Below are 21218 nucleotides of genomic sequence, written 5' to 3'. Positions count from 1 at the left end.
ATAAGTTATACATGTACAATCATGTTAAACATATTTCCACATTAGTCATGTTGTGAAAGAAGAATCAGAACAAAAGGAAAAGCCATGAGAAAGAAAAAACAAAAAATGTGAAAATAATATGCTTCAATCTGCATTCAGAAGCCATAGTTCTTTCTGTAGATGTGGTTAGCATTTTCCATCATGAGACTTCTGGCATTGTCTTAGACCCTTGCATTGCTGAGAAGAGCTAAGTCTATCATAGTTAATCATCCCACAATGTTGCTGTTACTGTGTACAATATTCTGGTTCTACTCACTTCACTCAGCATCAGTTCATGTAAGTCTTTCCAGGTATTTCTGAAATCAGCCTGCTTATCATTTTTTATAGCACAACAGTATTCCATTACATTTATATACCTCAACTTGTTCAACCATTCCCCAATTGATGGGCATCCTTTCAATTTTCAATTCTATACCACCACAAAAAGAGCTGCTAAAATATTTTTTGAACATGTGAGTCCTTTCCCCCTTTTTTGGAATACAGACCCAGTACTGCTCATTTCACTTTGTATCAGTTCGTGTAAGTCTTCCCAGGTTTTTCTGAAACCATCCTACTCATTATTTCTTAGAGGACAATGGTATTTCATCAAAATCTCATACTACAACTTGTTCAGCCATTTTTCAGTTGATGGGCATCCCCTCAATTTCCAATTCTTTGTCACTACAAAAAGAGCTAACATAAACATATTGTAATATGGATCCCTTTCCTTTTCCTTTGATGTCTTTTGGATACATAATTAGTAGCGATATTACTGGGCCAAAGCATAAGCATGATTTTATAGCCTTTTGAATATAGTTCCAAATAGTTCTCCATAATGGTTGGATCAGTTCACAATTCCTCCAATGGTGCATCCCATTGGATGTCCCAATTTTTCTACATCTTCTCCAGCACCTGTTCTTTTCCTTTTCTGTCATTTTAGACAATCTGATAGGTGTGAGGTGATATCTGAGAGTTGTTTTAAATTGCATTTTTCTAATCAATACTGACTTAGAATATTTTTAAATGTACCTAGCTTAATGTAACTTATTTGTATGTAATGTAATTAGCTTTTATTTTTATAAATTTGACTCAGTTTGCCTTATATTTGACAAATGAGGCCTTTATCAGAAAAAAATCACTGTAAATTTTTTTTTAAAGATGCCAACTTTGCTTCTAATTTTAGCTGCATTGGTTTTGTTTGTGCAAAACTTTTTCTTATTTTATGCAATTACTTCCTCTGATCCCTTATATCATTTCCTTGGACATAAATATTTTCATTATCCATTGACTGTCAGGTAAAATATTTCATGCTTCATTAATTTGTTTATAATATTACCCTTTAGCTCTATATCAGGTACCCATTTTTACCTTATCTTGGTATATTTTGTGAAAGGTTGGTCTATGCCTTGTTTCTGCCAAACTGCTTTCCAGTTTTCCAAAAATTTTTATCCAATAGTGAGTTTTTTCCCTAAAATCTCAGAGAGTTGATTTGACTAAACACTAGGCTACTATGGCCATTTAGTATTTTATATTATGTACCTAATCTATTCTGCTGATCCACCACTTTATTTCATAGCCAACACCAGATTATTTTAATGATTACCACTCTGTAGCATAGTTTGAAATCTGGTAATTCTGGGATGCCTTCCTTCACATTGTAAAAATTTGATTTCCCAACCCACATATACAAAGATATTTATAGCAGCACTTTTTGTGGTGGCAAAGAAATGGAAATTGATGGGGATGTCCATCAATTGGGAAGTGGCTGAACAAGTTATAGTATATGAATACATTATCATACGGTATATGGTAATGAAATACTATTATGCCATAAGAAATGATGAGCAGGCAGATGTCAGAAAACCTGGAAAGATTTATGTGAACTGATACTGAGTGAAGTGAGCAGAACCAGGAGCATATTGTACACAGTAACAACCACATTGTAACTTTCATAGACTTGGCTCTCCTCAGCAAGGCAAGGATCTAAGACAACTCCAAAAGACTCGTGATGGAAAATGCTGTCCACATCCACAGAAAGAACTATGGAGTCCGAATGCAGATCAAAGCACACCATTGCTCTCTTTTTTTTGTTATTTTGTGTCTTCTTTCTGAAGGTTCCTCCTATTGGTTCTAATTCTTCTTTACAACATGACTAATGTGAAAATATGTTTAATACGAATGTATATGTACAGCTTATATCAGATTGCATGCTATCTTAGGGAGGGAGAGGGGAAGGAAAGAGGGGGAGAAAATTTAAAACTCAAAAGTTTATGGAAATGAATGTTGAAAACTAAAAATTAATTAAGTAATTAAAAAATAGGGAAAAAAAAGAAAAAAATTGATTCCCTTGATATCCTTAACCTTTTGTTAGCCATCCAGAATGTTTTTTCATTGATTTTAGAAGGCAATAAAATAACCTACAATCTTATTGTGAGTTTCATGTGATTAAAAAAAATAATGTTTGCAATAATATAATATAAAAGTATGCATTGTCACTGATTTATTATCTTTTATTATTCTTGCTGCATATTTTAGGTGTATCTGGAAAAAAATGAAGAAAAAGAAATATTTATTTTATGTCCTCCTTACTCCAATAAATGTCTTGTATTTTGTTTGCCATATCTTATTGTTTCTGCTTTCACAACAGCCCTCATATTTGAACTCTTCTCTCTACTCATGTAACTACCACCTCTTTCCAGTCCCTAGCCACCTCTCCCATAGATTATTGAAATGGCCTTTTTTAAAACTTAATTTTATTTTTTTTAATTAACAAAAATCTACTTTATCACTGTTCCAACTACTTTTCTCCAAACCAATGAAGAATTAAGAAAAACAAAACCCTTTGCATAGCCAAGCAAAACAAATTCCCACATTGTCCATATCCAAAATAATATATCTTAATCGTCACTCTTTGTCCATCACTATCTCTCAGGAGGTGGGTAGCAGCTTCATCCCAAGGCTTCTGGAATCATTGTAAGTCATTATGTTAATCAGTTTCCTGGTACTTGTTTATAAAGAAGAAGGTGATGAGAGAAAAGGAGTGTGGTCAGCATCAGTTTGATAATGCTTCTACTCCTCTTTCCTGCTCTTTCTCTAGCCCAGAGTGCAATCTCCATGTCTTATCTTTTCATTTTTTTCCTTTAAAACTCTTCTTTGAGTTATATCCTCTGTGTTCATAATTTGTTTTTGCTTAGGATTAATCCCTTCTTTAATCTACCCTCCCTCTCATTACCTCTCTTCGTTCTCCCCTTTCCTTGCTGTTTCCCTGTTGAGTGAAATTTATTTCTGCACTCCATGGTGTGTGTGTGCATGTGTGTGTGTGTGTGTGTGTGTCTGTATATGTGTATTCTCTCCTTTGACAAGTTCAGGTGAAAGTAAGTTTCAAGTATTGTCTGCCCTCCTCCATGCCTTTCTCTTTTTTGTAGTCTTCTGCTTGCATTTCGAAATTATGAGAGATAATTTCCACCATTTTCCTTTACCTTCCATATCCCCACTGTTTGAATTAACAAACAATTCACACAAAGGAAATTATGGTCATCAGAAACAAAGAATAGCTTATAGCTTCCTAGTGCAACACCTTTTTCCAGACACTGAACAAACCTTGTTCAAAAAAAAGTTGAAATTGCTTTTGCCTCAAGGTAAGACGTTAAAATACTAAAATAATTTTTTAAGGATATCCTGCTCCAAGGTCTGGAAGAGAGCCAGCATGTACACATGCTAGGCTAGGCAGAATGGCCTGCCTATGTGCACCAAAAAGGGACTACCAACTTCACAGTTTTCCATTCCTGATAGACCAGTAAGTGTCTCAAAGGCAGAGTTAAGTCAGAAATTACACTTCTGTATCCTAATACAATTTGCCAGCAATTTGAGAGAACTGGGGAATTGAGAAATTTTATATCATGAGAACTAAAAGGCATGCCAGCATACCAACTGTCAGGCTATTCCCTAGCCTCATCACAGGCACAGAGGTATTAGAGTATGGTAATCTTCTTGGAACTAGGGATTCTAATATGATTGAAGCATAGAATGAATGGAGGTGAGTACCATGAGATTGGGGAAGGTGCTGAATGCCAAGCAAAGGACTCTGTATTTGGTAGGCAATAGGGAGCTCCTGAAGGTTTTTAAGTAGGAGAGTGACATGAGCAGATCTATATAGAAGAAAGATTCCATTGGTAGCTATGTGAAGGATTTAGCTCATGTAAAAACAGAAGATATCAACAGAATGTTACATGTTGCTGTCTTCCCATCTCAACTCTTTGTCCCCTCCAAAGAATCCTTCACATACCTACCAATGGAATCTTTCTTCTTGTGATGGCTCGGGATGTAGTGGATGATCTTGGTGTCTTCAATGTCTAACCAAGTTCTAAATGTTCCACAGCACTTGCTTCACCTCCTTCATGGCTGTTGGAACAAATCGTTCTTATCCACCCATTCCAAAGTCTTTACATATTTGGGGTAGACACACCTCCCAACTCACTGAAGAGTTTGGGATACCTTGGTTACCCTCAACCTAGTTTAGCCTATCTGCCAAAATGGTTTACCAGGGTGTGGCCACTGCACATGCTACAGCTTCTTGGAGCCACAGGTGAAAGTTGAGTGAATCAGGTGGACAACAAAGGTGGAAAGCAGCCCTGAAAAGGGCTTGGCAACCCTAACACCAGAGTTACTAGCCTTCCCTGAATATACCTTACACTCCTCTTACTATGTACTATTTCACTAAGTGGTTTTGCTTTGAACTAGTTGGCTACTCTGGCTGACCAATAGAGTAAAACAGGAGGAAGGACTCTTTCACTTTACCTAGATTCTATATTCAGAATTTATGGAAAGACATGGACAAGAATTGCACAAAATGAGTTGTGGATTGCTTGTAATTGGCAGCTTCTACACCAATATATTCATGAATCCACTTAAGCAGACCCATAACTAGCATGGGGCAACTTGGACATTGACCATAGTTAGAATGCCTAACTATGGCTCTGTATTAAAGTAAACCTTCTCTGATTGTCCAGAAAATCAGAGGGCCTCTGGAGGGCAGGATCACTTTTGTTTCCAAGGGATGTTAAACATTCAACAAATATTTGTTAAGTATCTTCTCTGTACAGAGCAGTGTGATAGGTGTTGGGAGCTGTGACAAAAAGATAATCAGACAGTCATTGCCCTTATGGAACTAGAGTTGTGAGCACACTGGAAAAAGGAGAGGTAAATCAGAAATATTTTTACTTCATATAGTGACAGATGAAAACCTCCCCACCCCCAGTGTTACATTTTGGGGATTCTCAAGTTGAAACACATATAGCAATAATAACAACAATAATAGAAGTGACAATAACTAGAATTTATATAGCACTTTAAGGTTTGCAAAAGGTTTTACTAATATTATCTCACTCTATTCTCACAACAACCCTGAAAAGTAGATGCTATTGTCACCCCATTTTACGGATGAGAAAACGGAAAAAATTACTTCATTTGACTAGGGTCATGAAAGTGACCTGAGGTCAGATTTGAATTCAGGTCTTCTTAATTCTAGGCCGAGGGCTCTATGAATTGTGTCACGTAGCCAGCCACCATCTAGATGCCTAGCTCACCTGGTTAAGTGAAGAAGGTGTGATATTTGAGGAAGGATTTTTTTTTAAACCCATGTATTTAGGTGGAGCAGAAAGGATAGTGAAAGGTTTCAAGTTCTTATCCTCTTTACTCCACTCTCTGGTCATCTTCAAGCTTCAGTATCAAGTCAGTATAAGTTTTTACTATGTGCCAAGCACTGTATTTTTCCTAAAATGCAATGCCCAGAACTGAACACAATATTCTAGACATGATCTATTCTTCAGGGACCAGTGGGGCCATCACCTCCATTCTGTTGAAAACTATATTTCCATTAATTCAATTTAACATCACATCATCTCTTTTAACTTTCATGTCAAATATGGATTCAAATTGAACTTTTCTCCATGTCACTAAAACCCCTGAAACTAACTCAGGGAAATTATAGTCTGTCAAGAGTTATCTCACTCTTCCAGTGTTAGAAATTCCCCTAGGGGTCCTGGCTAACCATGATTTCCTCAAGGGCTCAGGCCTCTTGATACTCAGAATTTGGGTATTCAATTACTCCTCTATTTCATCTAAGAATTCGAGGCTTGAGGATGGCTGGCCCTTAAGTTAAAGCATAAAACCATAACTATTGAAAATTCAAGTTATCCGACTTTGTATTGGCTAATGGAAAAAAAACTTGTATCTCTGCATAGCTTCTGTGCTTGATACCACACAGAGATAAAACATGTAGAAGGAAGGAGATTTCTTTCTGTGGTTCACCTCATGGTGCTTCCCTGATGGGAACTAATTGAGTCACACACCTGCCCCTTTCCCAATGTGCCTCTTTTATTATAAGTTTCACGATCATCCATTTTGTATTATCTTGCAAAAAGGCAAGTAGTGCAACTCCATAAACATATGAACTCTTCTTCTACATTTAACTTTGAAGTGCCTGGACTTTGGCCTTCTCAGGTCTTGCTTCCTTCTGTTTGACTGTAAATCTAACTATTTATGGCCATCCAAAGGCTCTGACACCACTTCCCTCTAACCCCAGGCCAACTTTCAGATTTAGGGCTAATTGTCTTGGCTGTTTTCTTCTGTCTTTCCCTCTCTTGTGGCCTGTTCCTGTTTTAGCTCACAAAGCCTTGAGACCTATCTGGATTCTCTTTATAACCCCTTCTTTCTCTCATCCTTTGTCATCTTTCCCATTCTTTTATATAGTGACAAGTCTAGAAGCTATTTCATCCATTCCCAATCATAATATGTGGGTAGTGAAGAGGTCTAGAGGTTTGGAGTGCTGCTGGGAACCCCCGAGATTGTGACGCCAGGTCTTGCCTGCATTAATTCAACTCAAATCATCTTCCAGCCAGAGAAAAAGTTTATTAGCGATAAAACATATGCCCATAAGGATGAGGGGGCACGAGAAAAGCTCAGCCTCTGGGGCATGAGAGATTCTCAGTGTATTAGAGATAAATCATACAGGCCATATTCTTAAGGAATCTGAACATTAGTAATGCCCATGGGCATTGTCAGAATTTCTCTGAATGGGGTCCAGGGTGAATTTTTTATGCACTGAAGTGACTTTGGGTGGCTAGAGGAAGGGGCTGGGAAAAGGGTCTAGGTAAGAATTCTGATTGGAAGGTCTGAGAGATTGAATAGACAATGGGAATAGATAATGAAGGGAACTGGAAGGTAGAGGTTTGAAAGGCATCTGCAGAGGATGAAAAGGTGGGGCTAGGGCTTTCAAAGGGAGATAAAGGGAGTCAATAAGGAACTTAAAGGTTTAAGGGTTTTCTGGGGCCTGTAGACAAATGGGAATAGATAATGAGAGGAACTGGAAGGAAGATGTTTGAGAGGCTTAAGATCAAAAGGTGGGGCTAGGGCTTTCAAAGGGAGATAAGGAGCTGGGGCCTGTAGACAAATGAGAGCCAGATTCCCTTTGGGGTAAGGGGCTAAGATCTCAGCTTGGGACTACACCCCACCAGGTAGGGCCAATTACCTGGAAGTCAGCTATGTTCAGCCAATATTGTCCTGTATGCCTCCACAATATCACATCGTGGACCTTTGTAATCATTTAGTTCTACCCCTCTATTTTGATGGGGCCAATGTAGACAATTGATCGATAATCATTGGTTAAGTGCTCACTACGTGTCAGGTGTTATGTGAAGTATTTGAGGTATGACAAAAATGAAACAGTTCTTTCCCTCAGTGACTCAATTTTGATTTAATTCAATAAACATTTATTAATGCCTACTGTGTGTGAGAGGCTGATCTAAGCTTTGGGGATACAAAAGTGCTGGGAATACAAACAGAAGCAAAAGACAGTCCTTGCCATCAGGGACCTTACAGTGTAATGGAAGAGAGAACATACAAATATATATATACACACACATATACATACACACACACATATATACATATCTATCTATCTATCTATCTATATCTATCTATCTATCTATCTATCTATCTATCTGCACAAAAAAAGCAATAGGTGTCTAAGGCCAGAATCAACTCAGGAGGATGAATCTTTTTGACTCCAGGTCCAGAACTCTATCCACCCTGCCAACTAGCTGCCCTGATATGGACTTCGGGGCTGTTTTTTTATTAGATATTAACATTTTCCTCATTGCTTACCCTCCCCCTTGATATTCCAACAAGGGAGGCCTCTCTTTTTCTGGGATTTTAATGATAATATTTCAATTGCTTCATTTTATACATTTATAGGGAAGAAGGAAATAAAAAAGGTATAGGGGCCATTAAGTACAAACACACTATTACTTTGATGACCCCTCCCCCCAATCTTTTCTCTGCCTGTCCTACAAAATGGTAATAGGAGTAATGTCAGAAAAAGTAGGACTGACTGTGGAAGACTCACTGGCACTGGGAAAGGGATTATGTGGTTTTTAAACCCTAGAAAATGGATGCTGTCTCTCTCTTTTCCACCAATCACATGTTACTATTTTGAGAAGTTCTGTGCTCCCCAATGCCCTATTCCATCAAAGTACCTTCAGGGGATTCTGCTTCCTTCAGTCCAAAAGAAGTTAGAATGCAATACACTTCTTCTGAGAGGAAAAACCTTCAGGTAACTGGCAGAAACATGCAGTTTTATTGAAATCTGGGAAGGAGGGAGTCTGTGGGTTACTGTTGGTTTCATTAGGATTGGCACCAGGCTGTGACTCCAACTGGTACAGGGAACTCCTAAAGGAGGAAACTCCCTCCACCAATGTTATCAGTACCTTGTCTGAAATTTAGAGTCTTAAAGAGTTTCCTAGAGCACTTGGAAGTAACTTGCTAGGGGATGACAAGCCAGTGTATGTTAGAGGAAAGACTTAAACCTGCCCTTTCAGGCTCCAAGGCCAGCTCTCTATCTTCTACTGCATAGTGCCCTTCATTGCCTCTCATTGTGGATTTCATTGATCAGGGAAAAAAGAAGGATGGAAGTTTGAGCTCAAAATGGGAGGCATCCTCCTCATAAGGACTCAGTCTCTCTAATAAAACTGTCCAAAATACCTGTTATATGTGGCTGAAGTTTTCTAAGGTTACATAGTAGCAGCCAAAGGGAGACACTCAGGAACTCAGGAACCCTAGCTCGTCATACACTTTGCTTTTCTGAAGCCATCCTTTGCTGTTCACCAGAGTCTGAGAGGCCTGTGTCTGCTGCTGCAGGTAAGACAGAGCCCTGCTTTCCACTACCTTTCATCCTGATCCAGACTTCTTTCATTGCTGCTACCAGTAGCTTCCAGGACACTGACTGGAGAAGAGTGGAACAGGAATCTCCTCAGCTCTGCGTCCACCAAAATGAGCCAACGAAGCCTGGAAGGGATGGATGGTAGGGACAAAGCATGTCTGCCTAACGATGATTCTGTTCCCATTTGTGAGAAGCAAAGACATTGATTTAGAATTTAAGAGTTGAAAGTGACCTCAGGGATCGTATAATCCAATTCCTAAGTCTTACAAATAAGGAAACTGAGGCCAAGGGAAGGTAATATATTTTCTTTTCATTTAATTTCTTTTCTTTCCTTTCCTTTGGCTTCCTCTTCTTTTCTTTTCCTTCCTTTTCAGTTAGCTAAAAGAGTTTGGGGGCAGCTGCGTGGTACAGTGGATAGAGTACTGGGCTTGGAATCAAGAAGAATCATTTTCATAAGTTCAAATCCAACTTCAGACACTCACTAGCTGTATGCAAGTCAGTTAAGCCTGTTTGCCTCAGTTTCCTCATCTTTAAAATGAGCTGGAGGAAAAAAATGGCAAACCACCAAAGAATCTTTGCCAAGAGAACCCCAAAATGAGGTCATGAAGAGTCATGTTACTGATCAACAACAACAATAACAGGTTTTTTAGTTTTTTTACTGAATCTCTGTGAGAATATTTGCCATTTATATAAAATGAAAACCAAATTAGAGGAGAAAATGCTTGAGGCTGGGATAGAATAACTAAAGTCCCACAGGCCATTTATCCTATATGTTTGGCATCAAGTGTGGCCCCTGTAAAAGAATATATAAGCTGTTTAATTTTTTTAAACTAAAAATACGAAGACATTTCCTCACTGGTTAATCTCAGCTTAGATGCCCATGAGGATAATGAAACTTGCACCACTAACTATAATTTTTTTTGTGTGTGTAAGAAATAAATGATCAGTTTTAAGTGAAGTTCCAAATAACTAATGATTTCCAGCTGTACTCAATCACAGAAATTTATTGATTTATTCAAAAGGAAACAAACTGGTTTAGTGCAAAGATCCCTGTCTTTGAAGTCAGAGAATCTGGCTTTGAATTAAGGTTCAGCTACTAATTAGTTGCATGATATTCGGCAGGTCACTTTTGCTCTTTGGGACTCAATTTCCTCATCTGTAATATGATTGAATTGGGGCTAGATGGCTTCTGAGGCTCTTTGCAACTGCACGTCCAATATTGCTTATACTGAGCTGAAGTCAACCTTCCTTTAGCTACTACTCAGCAATTCTACTTCCACATTCTAGAGCTGAGTAAAATAAGAGCACTTCCTCTTCTATGGCATCTTTGTACATTTGAAGGCAGCATCAATTATCCCCATCTCTTCTCTTCTTCACATTAAATACTTCTAGTTCCTATAAGAAATCTCCATATGGTATGGTCTTGAGTTTCTATACCATCCTGGTTACCATTCTCAGAACCCAATCCAACTCAAGGCAGTTGGGTGGCACAGTGGAAGCTTTGGGCCTGAAATCAGGAAGCCATAAGTTCAAATATGGCCTCAGATATTTACTAACTGTGTGACTCTGGGTAATTCAGTTAACTTCTGTTTAGTTCAGTTTTCTCCTCTGTAAAATGGGGATAGTAATAACAACTACATCTTGGGCTTGTTCTGAAGATCAAATGAGATAATATTGGTTAAAAAAATAAAGTACTTAATTCAGGCCTAGCACATTGTAGGTAGTATGTAAATGCTCATTGTCTTGCCTGTATGTTTTTTTCTACAATATGATGCTCAGAACTAGAGAGACAGTAGTCAAAATGTGATCTTATCAGGGGAAACCATAGTTTCTCCATGGCCCTTACTCAATCTTCATTCTAAATATCTATGAATGCAGCCTAAAGTCATGCTGAGTATTTTTATCTGCCATATCACACATCTGATTCCCACCCTTGTAATAATTTTTATTTCTTTTGTTGCTTTTCTGTTTTTTATTTTTAATCATGATCTATTTTCTGAATGCTTCTCATTTTTAGCTGGAATTTTTAAAACATAAAGGCAATTATTTACCAAAGTCAATCAAGCAACCGACAAGCACATATCAAGTGCTTACTATGTGTCAGTACCTTGGAAGATGCTAGGGATACAAAGGAAAAGAGTGAAATAATCCCTACTCAAAAGAAGTTTCATTAGTATGTGTATAAGCATATAAAATCAAGACAAGGCACAATATAAAATAATTAGAGAGCAAGAATACCAGCAGCCAGGAAATCAGGAAAGGCTTCATGTGGAAGGTGTTATTAGAACTTCACCTTAAAGGAAGAAAAGGATCTATGAGGTAGAAGTGAGGAAGGAATGTGTTACAGGCATTAGGGATGACCAGTTCAAATAATAGAGATAGGAAATGGAGACTCATGGGTGAATAATAAAAAGAATGAAAATTGAATAGATCATAGAGTATAAGAGAAGTAAAGTGTCACAAGTCTAGAAAGATAGATTGGGCCAGGTAGAAAAGGGTGTTAAAAATTAAACACAGGAATTCATATTTTATTCTAAAAGCAATAGGGAACCATCTAGTTTATTGAGTTGAGAAGTGAAGTGTCAGATCTGTGCTTGAGGAAATCATTTTACTCTCTGTGTGAAGGATCGACTGGAGTAGGGAGAGACTTGAGGCAAGGAGGCAAGTTAGGAGGATATTGCAATAATATAAAGGAAAGGTGACATTGGCCTGAATGTCCCCATCCCATGCAGATGATGACTCAATCTCACGGGAACTGATGAGGTTACTGAGAGAAAGAGTACAAAGAAAAAGAAAAAAAAAAGATTCCAGGACAGATCTTTTGGGAACACCTAGAATTGGAGGTAATGAAAAGAATGATAAATCAATTAAAATTATTCAGGAGTGTTCAGACAATTAGGAAAAGCACCAGGAGAGCATGGTATGACAAAAACCCAAAGAGATGTAAGTATCTAGAAGCTGAGGGAATTCAAAAGTGTCAAAAACAGCTGAGATGTCAAAAAAGGATGAGGATAAAGAAAACACCAAGTAATCTGGCAATTTTAAAATCACTGGTAATTTTGGAGAGAAGAGCTTCAGTTGAGTGAAGTTAGGAGCAAGACTATGCTTTGAAGAGGAAGAGGAGTAGAAGTTGGAGCACTGAGTGAATTCGGCTCTTTCCAGGAGTTTTGCTGTGACAAGGGGTAGAGATATGGGTTCACGGTTTGAGTTGACAGGTTGATAGGTAGTAGACTCTAATGAAGGAATATTTAAAGGTTGGGGGAAGCTTCAGCATGTTTGAAGATAAGGAACCACTAAGGAGAGGATGAAGATTAACTAGACAGAGGAGTGACTGGAGAAAGTAAAGAATCAGGCTGAAAGTAAGGAAACAGTGGTAAATGGGTACAAAGCACAAAGTTATTTTGAGAAAGGGAAGGGAATAAGCATTTATTAATTGCCTACTATGTACCGGGCACTGTGCTGCATGCCTTAAAAAAAAATATCATTCCACTTGATCCTCACAACAGCTCTGGGAAGTAGGGGCCATTATTAGCTCCTCAGTTCTACAGTTGAGGAAAGTTAGGTAAACAGAAGCCTGGGGTGACACAAGTAAGTGTCTTGGGTGAGATTTGAACTCAGATGTTCCTGACTCTAGGGCCAGAATACTGCACTACTTGGTTGCCTCACATAAGGGACAACCTGCCAAAGGGGACAGAAGGAAACGAGATGAAGAGCTTATGCAGAGGGATTTGTCTAAGAAGGAAGGGAGAGTAGATGGAATTACAGGGTTTCCAAATGAAGAGAAGGGAAGAAGATGGAGCTCACCTCAAAAGGCCTCAATCTTGTCATTAAATTAAGAGGTGAAGTCCTCATCTCAGAAAGGAGATGGAAGAAGAAACGTGGGACACTTGAAGAGAAAAGAGGAAGCTTGGCCTAATTTCTTTGAGGCCTCTAATAGGGCATCAATTAGGGAAAAGTAAAAGGGTTGCCTTACAGTGACTTCCTTCAGCTCTTTTCAGGAGTACATGTTAAGGAGCAGAGTAGGTAAATGATAGGAGCAATTCAGGGCTAGGTTTTGGCAAGTAATGAATAGTATTGGGACAAGGGGTAAGAGATCTGAGAGTTGTTGACAGTGTGGAATTGAATTGGTTAACTATTAACCAATTTAAATAGTTTTAATTAGGGAAGAGGGGACAATGAAGTGAGAGCAGGGGAAAATGCTGAAAGAAGGAGAGATTGGACATCTGGATGACAGCAAAGAAAAGGTTTAGGAGAAATGGTCAGAGGTTATGATTAGAGAGGAATGTCAGAATGTTAGCTTAAGGAAATGGATATCTATAGTAAAAGTGAAATTCCTGAGTTTGGCCATCCTTTACTGTGGCTGTGGTGGAGTCAAGGAATAATCCTCATCAGTCTTAAGGAGATTGAGGAATTAGAAGGTTAGAGTTTAAGGGAGTATTAACATAGACATTAAAGTCCTCTAGTATATGGGTAGGAGAGGAAGCCAGTGAGCTATGTGCTTAAGTCCACACTGGTTTACAATAGCCACCATGATTTAAATAAGGAAGAAAATTTTAATCCAGTAAACTTCAAGAGGAAAGATTGCTGATGGAGCCAAAGGGCAAGTTTTTAAGGGGAAGTAGAGAGCAAAGAGCATCCCAACTCCCCCGCCAGGACCAATGTGTTGGGAGTGTGAATGAAGGTGCTGGTGAGGATGGCCAACAAAGCAGTTTTGTCTTGGGAAGCCAGGTCTCAGTGAAAATAGGTAGATGATGATGGAATTTGTTCATTATGGAACAAACATTTCAGAGGGCACAGGAGGAATTGGATTAGGCTGTGGATGAGATTTGTAGGGTTAAGGGTGATGATGATGATGGAAGGATTAGACAGTGACTCGAAACTGAGGATAATTTTTACTAGGTAACTGATAATTGAGTAAGTTAGGAATAGTAAGAGTAATAGGTAGTAGTATAAGCAATAGGTATTGCTAGCATAGAGCTAGTATTAGTAAGTGGATTAATAATAATGTTCACTGTCATGAAAGGTGTTGTGCCTGGAAAGGGTCAGGGTATAGGACCTTTATTATGCTATTTCTTTCAGCTGGCTAGACAGTTCCTGTATGGGTGCTGTTATAGCCTACTCCCCATAGCCAATAGATAGAGTTATCCCTATAATCAATCTCCCTATTAACTATCATCCAGTTACTTATAGCGCATCATTTCATCTTGTTGAGAAATTTAAAAATCACAGTCCTATCCCCATTGTCTGGACTTCAATAGTTAGAATCAAGTGTTTGCTGGAGCCAGCTCTAAATGGCTCTTGAAAGCCAATTGTTAAATTTTCAGTGTTGGCATTTCCGACATGGATATCAGCAAATGCTACAAGGGCTAAATTTATTGTTTTGTTAATCATCTAGACTTAAGAAAGTGGCAGATAAAACTTAAATAATGCAGATTGAACCTCGAAGTCTGTTGTTTATACATTTTACTGTCCATAGAGATTGTTTTTAAACATTACCAGCACATTTCTTGTTAGAATACTACCATCTGTTTGTACTCTACCCATCCAAGTGATTCTAAACCACTAGTCACTGATGCATAATCCCTGTTCCCTCGTCCCTAAATGCCCAATTACTCCTATCTCCTTCAGTTCTACACTCCAGTGTTCCATTTCAGATCTTCATGTCCCTTCTGCTAAACTCTGTGGATTTTCTGCTACATAAGTAACAAACTTGCTTTTATCTTCCTTTCTTACTTCTCTCTTCTGACACTTCTTGAGACCTGGTTCCCTCCTGCACACTCTTTTCAGTACTGATTTTGCTTTCAGTTGTACCCTCAGACTAATTGGTAACGATGGGGGCATTCAGTAAGTAAATATGCATTTGTTAATTAACACCAAAGGTAAACTGAGGCACATTTTCTCTGAGCAAGATAACATTTTATTAGTAGCATGCACATTTACCAATAGAATGGATCAATGATTTACCTCTGTTTCTAGCCAAAGATCCCAAGATGAAGACTTAACCTATTTTCTTAAGGTTTAGAACAAAGAACAGAACAGAGTAGGTGACATCATGGGGTTGAAGGTAATATGACTGATTACATAACTGAGGCAGAAGGAACAATATGATTGGTTGAAGTTTGGGAATGAGGGCTAGCAACCACCCCTCTCCTTCCCTCCTGTGACTAAGAAGTGTTCACTTTGTTTGAGTCTACCTGAAAGGTTAAAAGGTAGTGGCACAGACTTAGTTGGATAGCAAACGAGGCATCCTTGAAGGATAGCTTCATGTAAAGATACAAGACTAGACTCGCTGGTCTCCACTCACATTCCTTTTTTTTTTAAAAGGCAATTGGGGTTAAGTGACTTGCCCAGGGTCACATGGCTAGTAAGTGTCAAGTGTTTAGTCTGAGGCCGAATTTGAATTCAGGTCCTCCTGACTTCAAGGCCAGTGCTCTATCCACTGCACCGCCTAGCTGCCCCTCACATTCCTGAAAGATAGTAGATTTCATTAAGTCAAGAAAAGAAGACTGATTAGCAAGAGAGCTGCATTTCTAAACTTAACTCATTTTAGGGCAGCTGAATCCTGAACTAAGTTCAGACACAGAGAATCCTGATTTAAGTAGCTACAGGACAAAATCATTGAATTGTAAATAAGATCAATAAGAAATGACACAGAATCAGTTTTAATCTTCTCAGTACTTACTATATTCTAGGCACAGTGCTAAGCACTGGAGGCACTAAAAAAGCCAAAAAATAGTAGCTTCTCTCAAGGCAGACTTAATGGGGGAAGGAGAGACAACTTGAAAATAATGCTATAGAAACAAGATTTATACAAAATAAATAGGAAATAATAGGGAAAGAACATTATGTGGAATTGGGAAAGCCTTCTTATAGAAGGTAAGGTTTTAGCTGGATTGGAAGGAAGTCTTAAGCTAGGAGGAAGAGATGAGAAGAGAGAGAATTCCAGATGGGAGATAACCAGGTGAAATATGCCTAGAATTAGGAGATGAAGTATTTACTTTAAGGAATACCAAGAAGGATAGTGTCACTGGATCAAATAATACCTGGAGGGGAATAAGGTGATGAATGTTTTCAAATACTAATCAGTCCCCATTGCCATTTCCATCTTCTCTACCACTAGCACTTAGCAACCTCTCAGTCTTTGAGGATCAAGATATCCGCATTTATCATCCAATCCAAATTCTAAAGGCTATTATCTGTTGACCCCAGGCCATTCTCCTTTCCTTACTGAGTTCATAGTAAGGATTGCCTGGCTCATAGTCTTTGTCTCTACCACAACTCCTGCCTTCACATGAGAGAACCTTAACATACGTATATATACTCCCTAAAATAGCTTCTCTTGCCAGTCCCTCAGTTTACTCAATTCTCATGACCTCCTCTTCCATCTCCTTCAACTACACACAGATACTGTCATACCCTTGATTTTGTCATTACCCACAAGTGTTTCACTTCTATGTTCAGCATCTCTGAAATTCCTTTATCTTATCATAATCTTTTATCTTCACACCTTTGCTTATGTTTTACTACTCCCAACACTATTATTTGTCCTCCATATGGCCTTCAATCCCTCCACTCTTCAATTCTTTCCTAGGTCATCAACCCTGAACTGCTATACCGTCTCCTCTATGAAAATCCCTTGGTGAATCAGGTCTACTCCACAGTATTTTCTAAATTTCAATCCTTTCTCCCCTTGTCAGATTGCTGATCACATTTTTTTCAAGTCCCAGATTTGATTCACTCACGGCATCTGCCTTTTTCTTGTAATCACATGCTACTGAACACAGCTGGAGAGAATGGAACCAGACCGATCAGGTCCACTACAAACTTGTACTACAAAATCTCAACAGGACCCTCACTGTAGCAAGGAAATCCTTTTACACTTTCCTATTTGATTTGCTATTCTACTTACCCCAGCAGCTATTCCAATCTTTCTCATCCCTCTTCATGCATCTTGCAACATGTCCTACCCCACACTGGCTCAGCTGAGGACCTCCAGTCATACCTCATGGGAAAACACTGAGGCCATTCACCAAGAGTTCTCTTTTCTCCTTTCCTCTTCTCAAATTACTCAGGCATCTTCTCCCACTATCTCCTCCCTTAGCCTTGTTTCACATGGTGAGGTAGCCCCTTTCCTTGCCAAGGCAAAACCCTCCACATGCATCTTTGATCCCATTTCCTCCTACTTTCTCCATCAGTTTGCTCTCACTATCTCCTCCACTCTCCCACTAATCTTACATTTTTCTTTATCTACTATCTCTTTCTCTGATGTCTGCAGACATGCTTGTGTATCTTTCATCCTTAAAAAGCCTCACTTCAGATGAACAGGCTGACTTCAGAAAAACCTGGAAAGACTTATATGGTCTGATGTTGAGTGAAGTGAGCAGAACCAAGAGGACTTTGTACAAAATAACAGCCACGTTATGCAATGACTAAGATTGTTAAACTGAACCTTTCTCAGCATTATGAGGATCTAAGACATTTCCAGAGGCCTCGGGATGGATAATGCTGTTCACATTCAAAGAAAGAACTATGGAAGTCAAATCACTATCACTTACTTTTACTTTCTGTTGAGTTTTGTTTCATCTTTCTGATGGTTCCTCGTATTACTGACAACTTCACTAATGTGAAAATATGTTTAATGGGTATGTAAATGTAAAGCCTACATCAGATTGTGCACCATCTTGGGGAGGGTTGGGGGGAGGAAAAGGGAGAAAAATTTTCAACTCAAAAGCATATGGAAAAAATAAAATTTTTTTTAAAAAAAGCCTCACTTCATCATCTTATATCTTCCCTCCCCTTCATGGCTGAACTCCTTGAGAGAGACATATACACTTGGTGCCTTCACTTCCTATCCTCTAATTTACCTTTAGGTGCTCTAAAGTCTGTTTTCTGACCCTATCATTCAACTGAAACTACTCTCTCCATTGTTATAATTGATCTTTTTGTAGCCAAATATAATGGCCTCTTCTCAATCCCAATTTTTCTTGACATCTCTACACCACAAAACAATTGATCACACTGTTTTCCTGGAGGCTCTTTCCTCTCTGTCTTTTCATGGCACTGATTCCTCTTGGTTCACTTCTCATCTATCAAGCCACTCCTTTTCAATCTACTTTTCTAGATAATCATTCACACATCCTACCTGTGGTACACCCCACCCCAGAGCCTCTTGTCTTTTCATTGTACATTTTCTGGCTTGGTAACCTCAGCAGTCCCATGGATTTAATTGCTCCAAGATTTATATATCTTGCTCTAGTATCTCTTCTGCATTCCAGTCCTACATCATCAATTGCCTATTGGAAACTTTGAAAGGGATGTCCCATAAGCACCTCAAGCTCAATATGCTTAAAACAGAACTAAATATTTTTCTTACCAAAGCTTCACCTCTTCTAAACTTAGTGATTTCTGTAAAAATTCCATTCATCTAGTTCTTCAGATTTAAAATCTCAATGTTAACCTCCACTCCTTCTGTGTCATCCCACATATGTAACATACTGCAATTTCTACTTCTACAATATTTCTCACATATATCTTCTTTCTACTCATACAGAAGCCACTTTTGTTCAGTCCTTCATTACTTCTTATTTGGACTTCACAATTACCTCCTTATTGATCTCTCTTACTCATCCTTCTGCTCTCCAATCCACTCACCATACCACAGCCAATATGACTTTCCTAAAATTCAGGACTTTCCATGGAACTCTCCTACTTAATAAAGTCTTGGGCATCCAAATATCTCCAGGATCAAATACAACCCCTTTGGTATTTCTTCCATTCAATTTTATTTTATTTTAGGTTCCAGATTCTCTTCCTTCTCCATCCCCTTCCCCACCCACTGATATGGCAAGAAATACAAAACCCATTACAAATATGAGCTCGTGCAAAATAAATTTCTGTGTTAACCATGTTCCAAAAAAGTTAAGAAAGAGAAAGAGAAAAAATATATTTCTGTATGTCCTCTGGAACCATTATGAGTTCTTTATCTGGAGGCGGCTAGCATTTTTTTTTTCATGAGACCTTTGGAACTATCATGGGACATTGTATTGATTAGAGTTACTAAGGCTTTCACAGTTAATTTTATTTTTTACAATATTGATGCTACTATGTTAATTGTTCTCCTGGTTCTGCTCACTTCACTTAGCATCAGCTCATATATCTTCTCAGCTTTTTCTAAATCTACTTCTTCCATCATTTCTTATAGCACAACAGTATTCCATTATATTTATAAACCATAACTTGTTGAGCCATTTTCCAATTGATGATCTCTCAGTTTCCAAATCTTTACACCACGAAAAGAGGTGCTATAAATATTTATGTACATATGGGTCCTTTTACTTTTTCTTATATCTCTTTGGGGTAGTATTAGTAGTAGTAGTGGTAGTAGTAGTAGTATTGCTAGACCAAAGGATATGCACCATTTAATAATTTTGGGGGCATAGTTCTCAATTGCCCTTCAGAATAGTTGTACTAGTTCATAGATCCACTAAAGATACCTTAGTATATCTATTTTCCCACATCCCTTCCAGCACATTATCATTTCCCTTTTTAATCACCTTAGCTGATCTGATGGGTGTGAAGTAGAAAATCAGAGTTTTAATTTGCATTTCTCTAATCATTAGTGATCTAGAGCATTTTTATATGACTCTTGACAGTTTTAACTTCTTTCTCTGAAAACTGCCTCTTCATATCCCTTGACCATTTATCAATTGGGAAATGGCTACTATAAATTCGCCTCAGTTCCCTGTATATTTGAGAAATTAAACCTTTGTCAGAAAAATTTACTGCCAAGAATTTTCCCTCAATTCTTGCCTTGACTCAAATTTTAGTTGGGTTTGTTTCTTCAAAGGCTTTTTAATTTTAAGCTATCAAAATTATCCATTTTAGTTCTCATGAATCTCTCTTTCTCTCCTTGGGCCATGAATTCTTTCTCTATCTGTGGATCTGACAGGTAATTTCCATGCTCCAGTAATTTGCTTATGTCACTCTTTATATTCTAAATAATGTACCAATTTTGATATATGTGTACCAGTCTTGGTATATATGTTGATCTATGCCCAGTTTCTGCCAAAATACTTTAAGGTTTTCCCAGCAGTTTTTTTTTTTGTTAAATAATGAATTCTTGCTCAAGTAGCCAGAATCTTTGGGTTTCTCAAATACTAGGTTGTGGTGCTCATTTTCTTCTATGTATTGTGTACCTAATCTGTTCCACTGATTAACTTCTCTGTTTTTCATCCTGTACAAAATGGTGTTGATGATTACTGTATTTTAGTGTAATTTGAAATCTGGTACTGCTATGCCCCCTTCCTTCCCATTTTTTTTTCATTGATTCCCTTGGTATTCTTGATTTATTTTTGCTTCTCCAGATGAAATTTTTTATTATTTCTTGCTCCATAAAGTAATTCTTTGGTAGTTTGATTGTTAGGGCACTGAATAAGGAAATTAATTTGGATAGTATTGTCATTTTTATTATATTGACTCAACCTCTTCATGAGCACTTAATACTTCTCCATTCAATTAGATCTATATCTGTATGAAGAGTGTTTTTTAATGCTGTTCATATAGTTCCTTTGTGTATCATGTAGACTCTCAAGTATTTTCTACTGTCAATAATTATTTTATGTGGAATTTCTCTATCTCTTCATGGTGGGTTTTATTGGCAACATATAGAAATGTTGATGATTTGTGTGCATTTATTTGATATTCTGCAACTTCATTGAAGTATTTTTTAGGAAGTTTTTTGGTTGACTCTCTAGATTTTTCTAAATTTAATCATCATATCATCGGCAAAAAGGAATAGTTTTGGTTCTTTGCCTATATTTTTTCCTTTGATTTCTTTTTCTTGTCTTATTCGTATAGCTAACTTTTCTAATACAATATTTAGTAATAATAATGATAATGGACATCCATTCTTCACTCTTGATCTTATTGGAAAGGCTTCTAGTTTGTCCCCACTGCTCTTGGTTTTAGATAAATACTAATTTCC

Source organism: Phascolarctos cinereus, unplaced genomic scaffold (assembly GCF_003287225.1).
Source record: "Phascolarctos cinereus isolate Bilbo 61053 unplaced genomic scaffold, phaCin_HiC Scaffold_4;HRSCAF=312, whole genome shotgun sequence".
Classification (NCBI taxonomy): Eukaryota; Metazoa; Chordata; class Mammalia; order Diprotodontia; family Phascolarctidae; genus Phascolarctos; species Phascolarctos cinereus.
The sequence above is the reverse complement of the archived record's forward strand: the minus strand, read 5'-3'. Positions refer to the sequence as shown.